This window comes from Thermobia domestica, chromosome 3 (genome assembly GCF_964235325.1).
Source record: "Thermobia domestica chromosome 3, izTheDome1.hap1.1, whole genome shotgun sequence".
Taxonomy (NCBI): domain Eukaryota; kingdom Metazoa; phylum Arthropoda; class Insecta; order Zygentoma; family Lepismatidae; genus Thermobia; species Thermobia domestica.
In genome coordinates, this window is record NC_137456.1 from 68,639,864 (window position 1) to 68,655,589 (window position 15,726).

A 15,726-nucleotide genomic window follows, 5' to 3' on the forward strand; every position below is an offset into this window, starting at 1 on the left:
CAAATGAATACGTTTATAATGTTAAATCTATTACTTTCGTTAACACAAAATTAATTGTATTTATTATAGTTTATTATATTCACTAGTTAAATTTATCCAGTACCTGCTTTCAAAAATGTACAGGAAAATATAACTAAAACTGTAATATTTTGTGTCTTCCATACGTTCTTTTGGTACTACTTTTGTCCGTTTTTGGATATTACACTCCAAAATAGAACAGATCAGGTACAGAAGGGAGAAAAAAATACCTGATTTGCATTTACATCGTACATCAGCAACGAAGGTATATAAGGGGAGATCTACGTTTAAAATGGGATTTGGCCACTGTACTGAGTTCGATTCGGGACCCGAGAAACCAATAGCATGCTCTCTGGCCATAAGAAAAAAAAATACAGTAGAATATGTGACTGTAAGCCAGGGCCGAATAAAAGGAGAGGCCTAGGGGGGCTGTAGCTCTGGGCCTCCAGGTGAACGAGGGTCTCCACTCTGATCAAAATCTCTACTCACTGTCTAAAAAGAATCATGCAAGATATAATCATGAGATAAGATATGATCAAAAATATGAAACATATTCACTCAACTTTCATACTGTACTTTGACAGAAATCTATTAGGCGATATCAGCAGGGGTCACATATTTTGTCTAGCCCCGGACCCCCAAGTAGGTTAATCCGGCCCTGCTGTAAGCAATAGCGTACACAGGAATTTATTTCGGGAGGGGTACAAACTCAATAGAGGATATTTTATATAAAATTTCTAAAATTGCCCCTAAAATTAGGCTAAATTTACACAAAAGTCGAAATTTCGGGGGGTGTCCGGACCCTCAGAACCCCCCCCCCCCTGCGTACATCCCTTCTGTATGCGTGTGTTGATTACAAATTGTGCTGATAAGAGCTCGGTTATGTTCAAGTTTCAACTCAGAATTCAAGTATTTCTATGTCCGTGTCCCACTTTAAACTATAACATTAATTCGGATACGTTAAGAGGGGAGAAAAAAGGTTAGAAGGTGAGAGAAAAAAGGTTAGAAGGTGAGAGAAAAAAGGTTTAGTTTCTGAGGTTTATCTAGGAAGGATGTTCTGGGAGGAACCCTACAAAGAAATTCCAAATTTAAATTGTATAAACGTAAATTCTAAGCCATTTCAAGTTATTGGTTTTTCCTTCATTTAAAAAAAAATAAAATAAAATAAAATAAATAAGATACATCTTTTCGGAATTTATTTCTGAGTTCAGTGTTGATAGCTTTAGATAAAATAAATCACAACTTATTCGGTTCGACCTTACTTAATTTACAACTTATAGTAGATACATGACTGATAATTGCGAAGACAGTATTTATGAATGCGTTATAAAATATCAAAATATAATAGTAGACTATGTTTAGATTTTCAGGATACGCCCCTGTCTCGTAGCCCGCCAGGAATCGACCTCGGGCCGCACTATAGAAATCACCTCAGTAACTACTTAGCGATAAAGAGATAAGTTTAGATTCTTCGACAAAGGGCAGGGTGGCTTAGTGGGAAAGCGTTCATCTCTGATACGAAGGTTCCCTGGTTCGATCCCCACCTGCGCGAGTCTGTGATGGACAAGATCGTGTTTGTGGGTTTTCCATTTCCTCCCACATTTTCATTCTAGTAATTCTCTCATAATCGTTCACTTCCATTCCTCTAACCTAAAGGCCATTATCATTTGGGGCGTAAAATTAGTTTTGAATTCTGTAAATAATAACAACACTAGTCCTAAAGGGGAAAACGGTCCAGTCTGTCTTTCATCCTTTTCAGACATAGACATTTGACCAAATCCGGATTCTTATATTTATGAGATATAATGTACAGTATTAATTGATATAGCGTTATTGCTTGCTGTACACTGCGTTTTTATATGGTTGTACTCTCGAATGGTTATCATTTGCTATCTCCTGTGATAACTCTCCTCTTATCATCATTGTTAATGCTTTCTGCACGTAGAGTTAAAACACGTCTAAGAGGCACTATTAAGGGATTTCAACTGATTGTAACGTAGGCTCTGAATAGTCTAAAATGACCTTTATCACTTGCAATCAATGCAATGAAAAAAGAAACAATAATGTAAAAATACCTTATAGAACAATCGCTTACTTACCTTTTAACATTGGATCCCTGCAGGTCTGTATTTCCTGAAACACAGTTGACTTGATCAGTTCTTCCACTCAGTCAAAACTAACACTTCATCCTAATAAAATGTTTCGTTTGTTTAAAAAGAAATATAAACCTTTGGAGTACGTTCATATAAATATACGTTTTCTTAATGTTATTGTCGTTTGTATGTCCACGTGGATTTTCGTTTACATACGGAACGTTTGCGCGTCCTTAGCGACCAGTGCGGAACCACCTTCCCAACTGAGCCACTGAACTTCGGCGCTTTGCCACGGTTTAGGCCTCCGAGAAAAAGTGTTGCCAACTGACTAATCTAAGGAGCAACTAGGTGGGAGTTTTGGAACGTATACGCGGCAAAGCAATATATGTGACAGCGTTCTTGCATTATTATTATTATTATCGGTAGATTCGAATCCCGTGGGTGGTTGTTTTGATTGAGCTCTTTTAGAGGCGTTTTCAGCAGTACGTGCTGGGATTGCACCTTTAACTTCTAGTCCCTGAACCAATTCCAGTCCAAAAGTTTCTTCTTGAGTTGAGTTGATTTTGAGTTCAACGTCCCTTTCAGCAGCGAGGCTATATAAGACGGGACCTACTGATTAACGTAGAATCCAAACCACATGAGCTCCCTCCGGGAATCGAACCCAGGTCTCCCACTCCAAAGTCTCATACGCTAACCACTTAGCCACGAAGGAGCTCAAAAGTTTCTTCTAACTTTTATTATGAGCGTTGTCAATATTTTCAATGGCGCACCGCTATAGCAGTTGCATTTTGAACTTTTTGGTAAGTTGAACTTTATGACATATCTAGTTTTACTTCTGTGATTGTGTCCTGTAATGGCGGATCTAGCCCAGGGTCGCGGGGGACTGTCGCTTAGTTTTTTGAGGGATAAAAAAATTTTGTTAACGTTCATAGTAAACTCATGATATACCTATCATAGTCAGGGTTCTGGCTGCCCCCCCCCCGATTTTACCTTCTACATCCGCCACTGGTGCCCTGTAGATGAAAGAAGAAGAAGAAGAAGAAGAATTAATGAAAGTAAATGATTATGAAAGACTTGGTAGAATGAAAATATGGGAGGACACGAGAGAACCGCGGAGACGACGTTATCCACCACAAATTCACATGTCCTGGGATCGAACCAAAGATCCCTCGCACAAGAGGTGAGCGATCTACCAGTGAGCCAGTGCGCTCTAGTCTTTTCTCAGTCCTACTAGGTAAGTGCTGGGATAGTAACTTCAATATTTAGTCCATGAGCCATTTCTCGTCAAAAAAAAAAAAAAACCTTCTTACTTCTACTTGTTGCATTGTAAATCTAACCAGTTTTAGCAGTTAGATTTGGTACTTTGTAGATAGATTCTACAATATTATTCACGTATAACGTAACAACAATAAATCCAAAAACGAGATAATACGAATCAATAAATCTCATGAGCTGAACAAAATTATATACTTGAGCGTAAATCATTATGCGTAATTTTCGAGAAATCAAGAGAAACGATTTTTTGTATATCTAAATATTCATGCATAATAAACCACGCTATCGATTAACCTTTTCAGTGTCTATGTCTATTCCAATGAACATATAGTTTATATCGTCTTAGTTTTCATCCTTATAACGAAATATTTCGTTTGAGAACATCTAGGTACTCTCTAGATGAATATCAAAGAGTACTGCAACATATGCGTATATACGAGGGCAAGCCAATAAATATTTGTAATCATTTTTTATTATTTATTACCATGAGAGTACAGCGTTTTTCATATTTTTCACCATAGTCGCACTGCTTTTTAATGCACCTGGTCCACCGTTCCTCAAGCTTTCCGATACCCTGTGTAAAAAAAAGTTTTTGGTTGCTCAGCAAGGCATGAATGTCACTTCCTTTACATGTTGATCGGAGCTGAATCAAAGGCCTCTGAGAGCATCTTTAAGTGGACCAAACGGATGGTAATCCAACTTGGCGAAATTGGGACGGTATGCAGGATGCTCCAACACCTCGAAACGGAGCGTCTGAAGAGTTTGAGCGGTGTAGGCCATGGTATGTGGACGCGCATTGTCATGTAATGAAAAAGCGCCTTCCGAGAATCCACCTCTGCGTTTATTACAAATTACAGACTGCAACTTGCTTACTAGCGTATCACTGTACCTTTTACTGTTTATTGCTCATCCCATTTCCAGACAATATTCCAGAATTGGCCCTTCTGGGTCCCAAAACATTATGAACATCACTACTCCTGCAGAATGTTGACTCTTGAATTTCTTCTTGACGGGAGATCCGGCTTTGCTTTGGTGTTTGCGCTCTGGTTCAAAGTGATGAGCCCACGTTTCATGTCTAATGAGGATTGACCTGAGAAACGTTTCACCTTCGTTAGCATAACGGTCCAGTAGGTGCTGATAGATTTTCACACAGTTTCGCTTGTGCCCTTCATCGAGTTTTCTCGAAACCCATCTCGCACAGACTTATTTATTTATTTAACAATCGCCAGATAGCTCAGAGGCAATTTTATACTGGATATCTAACAATAACAATGGAAAGGATTTGGTGAGATATTGGCCAGGGCCTGTTTAGTAGGTACAATCCCGGAATTTGCCTGGTAGGACTGAGGAAAACACCAGTCAGGATGGTCGGCAGCGAGAATCGAACCCACGACCTCCCGAATGCGAAACCAACGCTCTACGACTTGAGCTACTTCGCTCGATGAAAGTTGAGCCTGTTATGTATATGCAGAACCATGACTAATCTGTATACTGGAGCCACTTCATCAACAGTCACTCGTCTGTTATTCAGAATTAAGGCACGAACTCATTCAATAATGTCACCAGTTGTTACGTACTGTAGCTGGATGCCCTTATCTTTCTCATTATTTAGCTCATTCGACCACTTTTAAACTGTTAAATCCACTGGTAAACACATTGTTTCCATATTGTGCTTAAAGTCTTCTATAAATTTCCGCTCCGGGTACATATTCAGCCTATAAAAAACTGGTGACCAGAACGCTGTTCTTCTTTGATGCACACACAGAGTGACGCGGCCATTTTCTTCGCAACAGCCCAAAGCGGACTGATGTGATAATGCTGCAACTTCCAACGGACGAATCCAAAGGTGACTTCTATCGTCTGTGGAGCAAATTATACCATAGAGTCAACTTGAAAAGAAATAGAAAAATATTTCAGTTACTTATTAACTTATCCTCGCATATAGATATAGATATAGATATAGATATAGATATAGATATAGATATAGATATAGATATAGATATACATATAGATATAGATATAGATATACATATAGATATAGATATAGATATAGATATAGATATAGATATAGATATAGATATAGATATAGATATAGATATAGATATAGATATAGATATAGATATAGATACAAAGTAGTCCTAGAAGTATTCGACCTAACGTATAGATGGTGGTTGTTATTTAAAATACATTATGGTCGAAAGTGTAATATTTATAAAGCTTAAGTTTGAAGGCGCTACACTGTTCAGTATTCGTTTGGAAGACATCAAAAGTGATCGCTCTCAGTGAATTTGTAAACATGGAAAAAATGGGTCACCGTTAGGTGATACAATACTTTCATTTGAAATGCGGGTGTCAGTTCAACCAGTATTAAAACAGAGCTTGATTCTACTCTCGGGGAGTCTCTACTCTTTCGTTCACAACAGAAAACTATTGGGTGGCAGAGTTTAAGCTAGTCCTTATGAGCATTGCAGTGGTCGACCAAATGAGGTGACCACTTCAAATACAGTAAAGAAAATTCATAAACTTGTATGGAATGACCGTAGACTGAAAGTGCAGAAACTAGTAGACATGGTAAGCATTTCAAAAAGTGCTGTACGTCGCATATTTGACTAAAAATTTTTACATAAGAAAGTTGTACGCGATATGGGTGATGCTTTTGCTTACAATGGAACAAACACAGCATCGTGAGGATGTTTCAATCGAGTATTTGACAATGTTTCTCAGCATTAAAGCAGAGTTTTTGCGTCAATTCATAACCATGAATGAAACAGAGATCCATAACTTTACATCAGAGACAAAGAAACAGTAAAAACAATGGCGGCTCCAAAGAAGGCAAAGCCAGTTTCATATGGTCACAAGATCATGTCAGTTCTTTTTTTGGGGGGGATGCGCGTGGGATGATTTCATTGATTATCTTCAAAAAGGAAAATCAATCAACGGCGAATATTATGCAAATTTATTGCAGCGTTTGAGAGATTAAACCAAGAACAAGCTTCCTCATTTGACGGAAAACAAAGTGTTGTTTCATGGAGACAATGCACCAGCTCACACATTCTTATCGCAATGGCCAAAGTCAAAGAATTAAAGTTTGAATTGCTTTTTCAGGCATCCTATTCGCCATATTTATAGCCTCCTCAATTTATTTTCTCTTTCCAAACTTGAAAAAATGGCTATTCTGAGGAGGTCGACGGTTCTCTCTATAAACAAAGTATCGAAGCAATTGAAAAGCGTTAGGGAAACTTTATCGAGCTTAAAGGAGACTATGTTGAGAAATAAAGATACTTTCCCCCCAAATTTTTGTGTTTTCTTTGTTAGGTCAATTACTTTTTGGACTACTCTCGTACGTATATATATATATATATATATATATATATATATATATATATATATATATATATATATATATATATATATATATATATATATATATATGTGTGGTACTAATTTTTATGGTACTTAAAGTATGTCGTTCGTTCGTTGTCAAATCACAATTCTAGCTCTATTTTATTATTCTACTGAAACATTGTTTAATTTACTTATGTACTCTACATGTAAAATAAAATATACACTTTTAAGTAGCAGATATTGTTTGTCTTCTTATGGTGACATACACATATTACGTTAAGAAAAAAAACTTTTAAAACCATTGCTGTTATTTCATTAACAAAAGTTTAGGGAAAATATACACTTAAAAAAGTAGAAAATAATTTAATTTGTGGGGTAAAATTTTAACAAATGGTATTAAAAGCAAAAGCATTGGATACTCTTCCTAAAGTTGAGGACTTAAGATTTTTATGAATACTAATTGTTCTTCCTACTCACCAAGCGTGTGGCTCGCCATATTTTCTACACTAAAGGGTTAAGATCGTCTTCAATTAATATATATAATTGTTTACGTACAACTCTTTTTTATAGAATTTTCCCACCAACTAATTTGTTGTTACTGAAATAATAAGCATAATCAAACAGCATTAGGTAGCATCAGTCAGCATCAGGCAGTATCAGGTATCAGGCAGGCAGCGCAAAAATTAGCGTTATTCATAGACTGAAACGTTCTTCTTTTATAGCAAGGCTTAGGGAAGTGGTTTGCGCGCTCTTAATGTCCCTTTCCTTCACTTTACCCCTGCAACAAATAAATAAGTAATAAAATTAAATATTTTTTCTCTTTTAGTCTATTACATATTTCTAAACTTTTGTTAATAAGCCAATAATACTAAATTATTCCACAGAAGGATTCTCATTTTTAGCACTTTTCATTAAAGCATTACTTTCAGTTTTTATACTTTGTTCAAGATGTTAAATTTCATTGCAGAAAAGGGTTGCTGTGGCTCACTTCTAGTAACGTTCACTTCTGGTGGGATCCCGGATTCAATCCCGGCAAGTGAACTTTGTAGTGGACAAACACCGTGTACGTGGGTTTCCTCGGGGTTCTCCCATTTCCTCCCACTTTCTTCATTCTACCATTTCATTCATTTGTTATCATCACCATCTCCCTTAGCCTAGCCGGCATAAGCGTGGGACGTAAAACTCAAAGATTTCATTTCATTTTTTTTTTCATTGCGGAATGCAAATACTGTGTAGTCTTTTTCTTCTTGTTACAAAAGGACTCACACTTGTTGATATGGTCAACAAAACGCCTTGTAGTCTGCAACCAGCCAAATTTTCATGATTGTTTGGTTGTATAAGCATCAGGTGCTATATCATTATTTGTAAATTATTTATTTTTTTATGTTTCAGCGAGAGAATTGAAAGTCTTAGGAAGATGAAAAGAATATGTTGAGGACTTATAAGAGAGTAGAAATGTAACATATTGCTTATAGGTTGAAATAGAAAATTAAGTAGGCGAGGATGAGAAAGGGTTTAGTATTCTTCGGGATGAGTTTGAAAAAGCTAAATCTGAGTTAGGAATAGAAAGGCAACCTTGATAGATAATATACCAATCAAATTCATTAACAATATTTGGGACAAGGGCAAAAAAGAATTGTTCCGACTTTGCAATGAAATATATGAAACAGGAGAATGGTCAGAATACTTCCTGAAGACGATCATGATACCGATACCTACGAAATCGAACCCAAAGAGATGTGAGAATTATAGAATTATTAGTCTCATATCTCATGGAGTAAAAATTTTGCTTCGCATTTTAAACAGAAGGTTGTATAGGAGAACAAATAAAGAAGTTGAGGAGAAACAGTTCGGGTTCAAGAGAGGTAAGTGCCCAAGAGATGCAGTAGGATTATTAAGGATGATCGGTTTATAGAAAAAGGGAAAAAGGTGAATGTGGTATTTATTGATCTAGAAAAGGCTTTCGACCCCATGAATTGGCAATTGTTGTTCGAAGTTCTAAAGAAAGTTGGGTTGGAATGTAAAAATCGAAGACTCATAAGAAACTTATATATGAATCAACAAGTAAATGTTAGAATAGGGAAGTAAATGACAGAGGGAAGTGCAATTGGAAGGGGAGTTCCCCAGGGATGCTGTCTCTCGCCCACACTATTTAATATATATCTAGAAGAGATAGTGAAAAAGAGCCTACAAAATTAAGACAGCATTTCAGATTAGATGTAGGACCATTTGCAGATGATATGGTGCTTGTTGCAGAATCTGAAGAGAAAATTAATAAGGTGTTAGAAAACGCGAGGAAGGCATGTGAAAAATATGGGATGAAAATAAATTTTAGAAAGACAAATGCCATGGTGATTGGATTTGGAAAGAAAGGAATCCGTGTCAAATATAGAAGTAGGAGGGGAAGAAATAGAACAGGTGAATAGTTTTCGATACCTGGATAGTATTATTAGTGATGATATGGAGTATGAACGTGAAATAAAAGCAAGGATAGGAATGACGAAAGAAGCCTTTAGGAAGAAGAAAATACTACTTTGTGAGACCTTGAATAAAGAGTTGGGAAAAAGACTTATAAAATGCTTCGTGTGGAGTATTGTGCTGTATAAATCAGAAAAATGGACATTAAGCGAAAATGATGAAAAACGACTTGAAGCTTTCGAAATGTGGGTGTGGAGGAGAATGGAAAGAATTAGCTGGGTCGAACGAAAAAAAAATGAGAAGGTGAGGAATGGTGGGGGAGGAAAGAACAAGTTTAGATATTATCAAGAAGAGGAAGAGAAACTGATTCAGACATTGGCTAAGAAGGAACTGTATCATGAGGGACGTGCTAGAGGGTATGGTGGCAGGAAAGACAGGGAGAGGGCAAAAGAGACTACAATTAATGAACAATACGAAACAGAGAAATTGTACTTGAAAACGAAGATGTTAACGGACGACCGTGGAGCATGGAAGCTTCTTAGTTGCAGCAAGTGACCTACCAATAATTGCAGAATACCTATGATGATGATGATGATCAATTTAATTTCCCGGAATGCACTATAATCTTCAAATGTTTCCAACAGATAACGGAATAGTTCGTGATCAGTGCTTTGTCTGAGTGTCGCTGTCATTAATGTACCTGCGAGATGAGAAATTTTCTATCTCTTTCCAGTTGTCGTATCAGAAAAGCGACGAGATTCGAGACGAAAAGCGAGCTACTATGAGACGAGAAACTTGGAAACTTCCGTCTCGTTTTCGGTACGAGAATCAAGGCGAGACCAAAAATTTCTCGAATCTCGTGAGTAAGACTAGTTCATCCAAATATCAATTGAGTTGAGTTGATTTTGAGTTTAACATTCCTTTCAGCAGCGAGTCCATATAAGACGGGACCTACTTATTAACGTGGAATCCGAACCACATGAGCTCCCGCACTCAAGTACAGGGCCTATCAGATCTCGAACATTATTTTAGTGTTACATGATTTATAGTATAATAAAACTATAAATAGATAAACTGATTATACGAACACAATGAAGACAATTCGTCAACATTTAAATATGCGTAAGTCATTACAGAAAATACTACAATAATAAATGAGGTTTAAAGGTTCTTGCTACACAGGGCCGTGCCGTGGGGGGGGCGAGCGGGGCGGTGGCCCCGGGCGCCGAAGTAAGAGGGCGAAAAATTCTGGAGAAAAAAGGAAAAAAGATAGGAAAAATTGTTTGGAATATATGCATGGGGCCGCCGTTGTATACAATCGCCCCGGGCGCTGATTCCACGGCACGACCCTCTTGCTACACACCCTTCGTGGGCCTCTTAACGCCTGGAAGGATTCTGGTAACTTCAAGATGAAATTCAGGGCATAAATTTTGTACATAAATTTGCAAAACTAGACGAAAATAAGTCGAAAGGAGACGAACAAATGGTTTCTCAGAATCGAGACGAAATGAGAAAAAAATTCTTCGAGAATAAAGACGAGGCGATAATTCTATAAAAAGAAAATTAAGGGATTAGATGAATAAAACATTTATTTCTCGTTTCGTCTTGTGGACAGCGATAATAATACTTGATCAGCGCTTTCTCCAAGTGTTGCTGTCATTCATTTAAATTCTCAAATCCATTTCTGTAGCTGAAGCTAGACAACCGGAAGAAAAATAACTTTCAGTCCTTCAGCATCTTTCTAATCTACTGTTAGCTCTTGTCGGCTGCAAAATTGAAAAAAAAAAAAAAATGTAACCAATTTTTTTTTTACCTCAACCAGTATAATACTAAAATAAGTATATACCACAATAGTATATTAGGATATAGCGTCCAAAGTTGAAGTATATATACAATTCGATACATCTTATCGAGCTGAATAAAATGACAGGGCTGAGTGTAAATTTTCATGAGTAGTTTTCAATAAAACCTCCTTTCGTGCAAACCCAAATACTGATGTTTTCGGCAACCACATTACCTATTAATATCAAAATGTTTCTGAGATAAATAATCGAACTTTACAATCTGACACTATGAAGCATACACTACACAGTATGGTTAATGAGATAAAGCCAAACTTGGTTAACGAGATATAGCCCAAAATTTGTTAACGCGATAAAGCCCAAAATTTGTTAACGCGATAAAGCCCAAAATTTGTTAACGAGATATAGCTCAAAATCTGTTAACGAGATAAAGCTCAAAATTGGTTAAAGAGATATAGCCCAAAATTATAATCTTTTGTTAAGTTTTATTTTATTTTATTTTATTTTATTTTATTTTATTTTATTTTATTTTATTTTATTTTATTTTATTTATTTATTTATTTATTTTTTGTTTCACTGTAATATTGTCCAAAGGTAAGACATATACCAATCATAGATGAGATTTTTAGAAGGAAATGAAAAGGATAGATCTGCCATGTGCAACAGCCGGCCTTCGGGCCGGCTTCGGCCCATTCATTCCTTCCATTCGCCCCGTCTGATCCATTAGACCGTATTTAAACTGTACGTCTTACCTAATATTTAAAACTGAATTGAAACTTCAACCCTTGAACACGCAGTGAGACTTACAACATGAGAAAACAATCTAGAAACTAGTATTTCTCTTCAACACCACCAGGCCCGTATCCACGGGGTGGCTAGGAGGCCGGGCCCTCCTAAACTTTGGTTGGCCCCTAAAAGTTTCACGGTAGGCTTGGAAATGAACTATAATATGGTGATGAAGTATAATATGATTGGATCGGGGGCCCCTAACTTCTACCGCCCCCCTAAATTTTTGGGCTGGCTACAGGCCTGAACACCACCCCTTCAAGCTTAACTTTGTGCTTCAAAACTTGCCATAAGTAAGATTGTTATATTTTTCTTTAGTAAGTAAATAAATTTGGTAAGCGAAAGAACAGTTTTAAATCCTTTGATGTTAGTGTACGAGAATGAGATTGTCTATTGAACATAGCTATTCAATTCTTGTGAAAATTTTATACATGGTCTCGTACGGCCCTCGACGCCAGTAAATGTTCTCTGTGATTGGCCCATGTAATTAGGATCTAGTAGCAGAAAAAATATTTTAAATATCATTTTGTTTATTATTTTATTTATTAATTTTCAATTTATACGTATTTCTGGACATCACTTATGGCCTTAAGCCTATCACGTATCAAGAATGACATATCTTGGCCAACAAGGGAAGCACTCTGGGTCCTGTATGTTAGTTACCATTCCAGCATTTGCCTGGTGGGGTAAGAAAAATCCATGAAAAACCTTTCTGGGAATGTCTCCCCTGAGAAAATTATTACATCTGTTTGACCGAGTTTCATTACCGGAAATCGAACCCGAGACTGGTCGCACCAAAAATATCAAAAGACAACACCGCAACACCACTATGTCATTTAAGATTTTGGCTAAGGGGGCGAGGGCAAGAGTCTCCACCGACATAAGAGTTTCACGTTTTCTATTAGTGAATTAATATACAATCTATTAAATAGTATGGATGTGTCAAACTCAGGGGGACAATTGCTCCTGGACTCCCCAAATGATCCCCCTCTACTCAACACCAAAACTCAGAAGGCATAAGTGAAATTTTAAACAAGGAACAACAATCAGCACTACAAATGATTGTAGATATTACTTTTATAAACAATTATTAAAATCTCATAATCTGAACAGAAAAGAATATTTAGGGTAGCCTAAAAAAAATGTTTTTACATATGTACAGAATCATCTTTGTGGCAAGTAGAAACCTATGCATTACCTACTCTGAGGAACAATAACTAGGCTATATATTAAGGAAAAAATTCTTTGCTACTTTTGCTAGGAAGTGCAGGTGAGAAGTGTATTTTCAACACTACTAAAAAGCTTTAGTTCTATAGTATTTAGCTGGCAATACTGTGAGGCTTCTCAGCGTCATCTGCTGTTGTAATGTGTTGAAGTTTTTTAAAAACTTCTGCGCCATCTATGAGCAATTTTACGAAGTAATACCTTTATGTCTTTTAACAATACATCATACAAAATGTATAGTATATACATTGCACAGTACGTTCCTTCATTAGATGAAGAGCACGAAGTGATTCATACACTGATGTATATTATTTTATACACTTATTTATGTAAAAACAAAATAATTTCAAAGTTCGGAGATCAGTAATACGTATAATTGGTTAAAACCAAGATAATAAGTAGTGAAGTGTTTCGTACTGAAATATAGAAACGCGTCATCAAGTAAATGACGCGCTTCTACTACATAAAGTTTTACCCATAAAGAAAACTTTAGCAAAGAGTATAATTTGGATCTGTCAATTATAACACCTCCTTTAACCTTCGAGTAGTCGCGCCGCGGTCAAAAGCACCGCAGGGAAATTATTTTTGATCGTATGTCCATTCTGTTTGTCCGACAGACTCCTCCGTCTAGCTAATCTTCCCCCTCACCTTCCCGAACAATCCTGCTCAATCACTCTGTTTTCCGTTGTTTGGTTTAACTACTAGTGATTGTTTAGTGATTCTGCGGTGCTTTCCACAACGCGCGACTAACCGTGTAAGGTTTTTTCTCAGTGTTTCGGTCTGCACGTGACTTTTGCTTTGGAGATGTTTTAAGCTTTATAAACATAAATATTATTTTAATGGACGGAAGAGAGGTCGACAGAGTTAACAAACTGATACCAAGTGTGAAAAAGAGGAAATTAGAAATGAACAGCTTAAAGAACGGAGGGAAATTATTGGAATGGACTATTTGGATTAATCAGCCGAGATGATCTAGTGGAAGCATTGTTTGAGGAAGATCATAACAAATATATATAAGTGAGTGAACACGAAAGGTCAAGTGAGGAGTCTGCGAGAAAGTCTGGAGATCTTAAACCCAGAAATGACCTGCGATTCCCCGAATGTAGTCAGAGCAAGAGAGGACGAAATAAGCGACGACGAAGTGTAGAAAAGTGTAATTTTGAAGATAACCTAAAATAATTCAATGTAGTGCGTATAGGTGAAGTTTCAAAATAACAGGACCGTAACTTATTTCAATGTAAATTTGATTTGATTTCAATTTAGCGCCGCTTTCAGCATCAAGGCTATGTAAGACGTGGACCTGCTGCTTAACGTGGGATTCGAACCACATGATCTCCCACCGGGAATCGAACAAGGAAGTCCCACGCCAAAAGCGTGTATGCTAACCGCTTAGCTACGAATGAGTTCTAATTGAATGTAAAATGCACTGTGAAACTTTGTTTTAGTGTTATGTTTATATAGTATTTATTTTACTAATTTGCTATTGCATTTCTAATTTTAGACGAACCAAAGAGTTGACAAAAACCAAAGATCGTCATCAGATTTAGAATTTTCAATAAAAACCAGTGCGTAGCTATCTATCGGAAGAACTATGTAACGAAAAAAAAATTATTCCAAATAAGAAATAAAAAACCAGTACATGTCTAATTAAAGGTTCCTCTATTAGTTATTACTGTAAAACTTGTTATAATAATAAAAATGTTATTCCCTCTTAATCAGAGAATATACAAACTTACGTTTCTAATACAAGAAAAATGTTTAAAACGATATTTGCAACACATTATGTTGTTGCGGTCCTTTTGACCGCGCGCGACTACTCGCGTTACTTTTTCAGCGCGACTTCTCGAGGGTTAATGTATTGTCATCTGACTTAACAGCAGTAAGATGAGGGTTGGAATTAAGATACCCAGGGCAGCTAAGAGAATTGGAACCCCTTTGGTAATTAAGTAAAAATCTTATTTTACTTTTATTTATTTGACATACTTTGGCTTTAGAGAATAGACAAGCAGACTTAATGAGATAAACGAGTACTAACTACAGTAAAACCCCGATTATCCGATTATTCAGATCTTTTCTTTTTCTTTTTTCTTTTTTTTCTTTTTTTTTATCTTGCAGCAGTCACGCTTAATTATTTTTCATAAGCAATAGCTGCAGAATGACACTCCGCGTGCAAATAAGTTCTGTAAGTTCTAAACCATAAAAATAAATTACATTGTTAAAACTAATATTTACAACAATAGTGTACGTTTCAAAGTGCAACTCAACTCTGACAAGGAGACGCCAACTGTTGTAAGGTATGAAAAACGGGAATTGAAATCACCGGTGGTGATTACAAAGTTGTTTTTGTTTTTCGTGTTTTTCGTGCACATCAACTTTAGTCTTTTTTGGGGGGAGGGTTATCTGCGATTTTAGCTATCCGCGGTGCCCTTGCCACCAAGGGCGCCGATTTCTCCGTAAATTTGGGGGGGGGGCATTCAGATGCAGAAAGCATATATATATGAGGATTTTAAGACAAACTGCAAACAAATTATGCCAAATATTGTATATTCATAAATAGCTTTTGGGGGGACGGGCCCTCTCGGCCCCCCAGGATCGGCGCCCTTGCTTGCCACCCAATTCCGTGGATAATTGGGTCTTTAATCTATTTTTTTTTTTTTTTTTTTTTTTACATATTATAATTTTTATATTTACAAGATTACATTGCCTTGCGATGACTTTTTTCTCTACAAAGGAACAGATGGCATTACCATAGTGCACGCGCACAT

At 36.7% G+C, this 15,726-nt stretch overlaps 1 protein-coding gene across 1 annotated transcript in view; it reads right to left on the minus strand.

The window, feature by feature from the left end:
• Tsp5D (Tetraspanin 5D) overlaps window positions 1-2,391 on the minus strand; it is a 221,402-nt gene extending 219,011 nt beyond the window's left edge. Inside the window, exon 1 of the mRNA XM_081751041.1 lies at window positions 2,118-2,391. The gene's annotated coding sequence lies outside the window, so the exon portion shown is untranslated. The remainder of the gene's footprint in view (window positions 1-2,117) is intronic.
• Window positions 2,392-15,726: the final 13,335 nt, after the last annotated feature.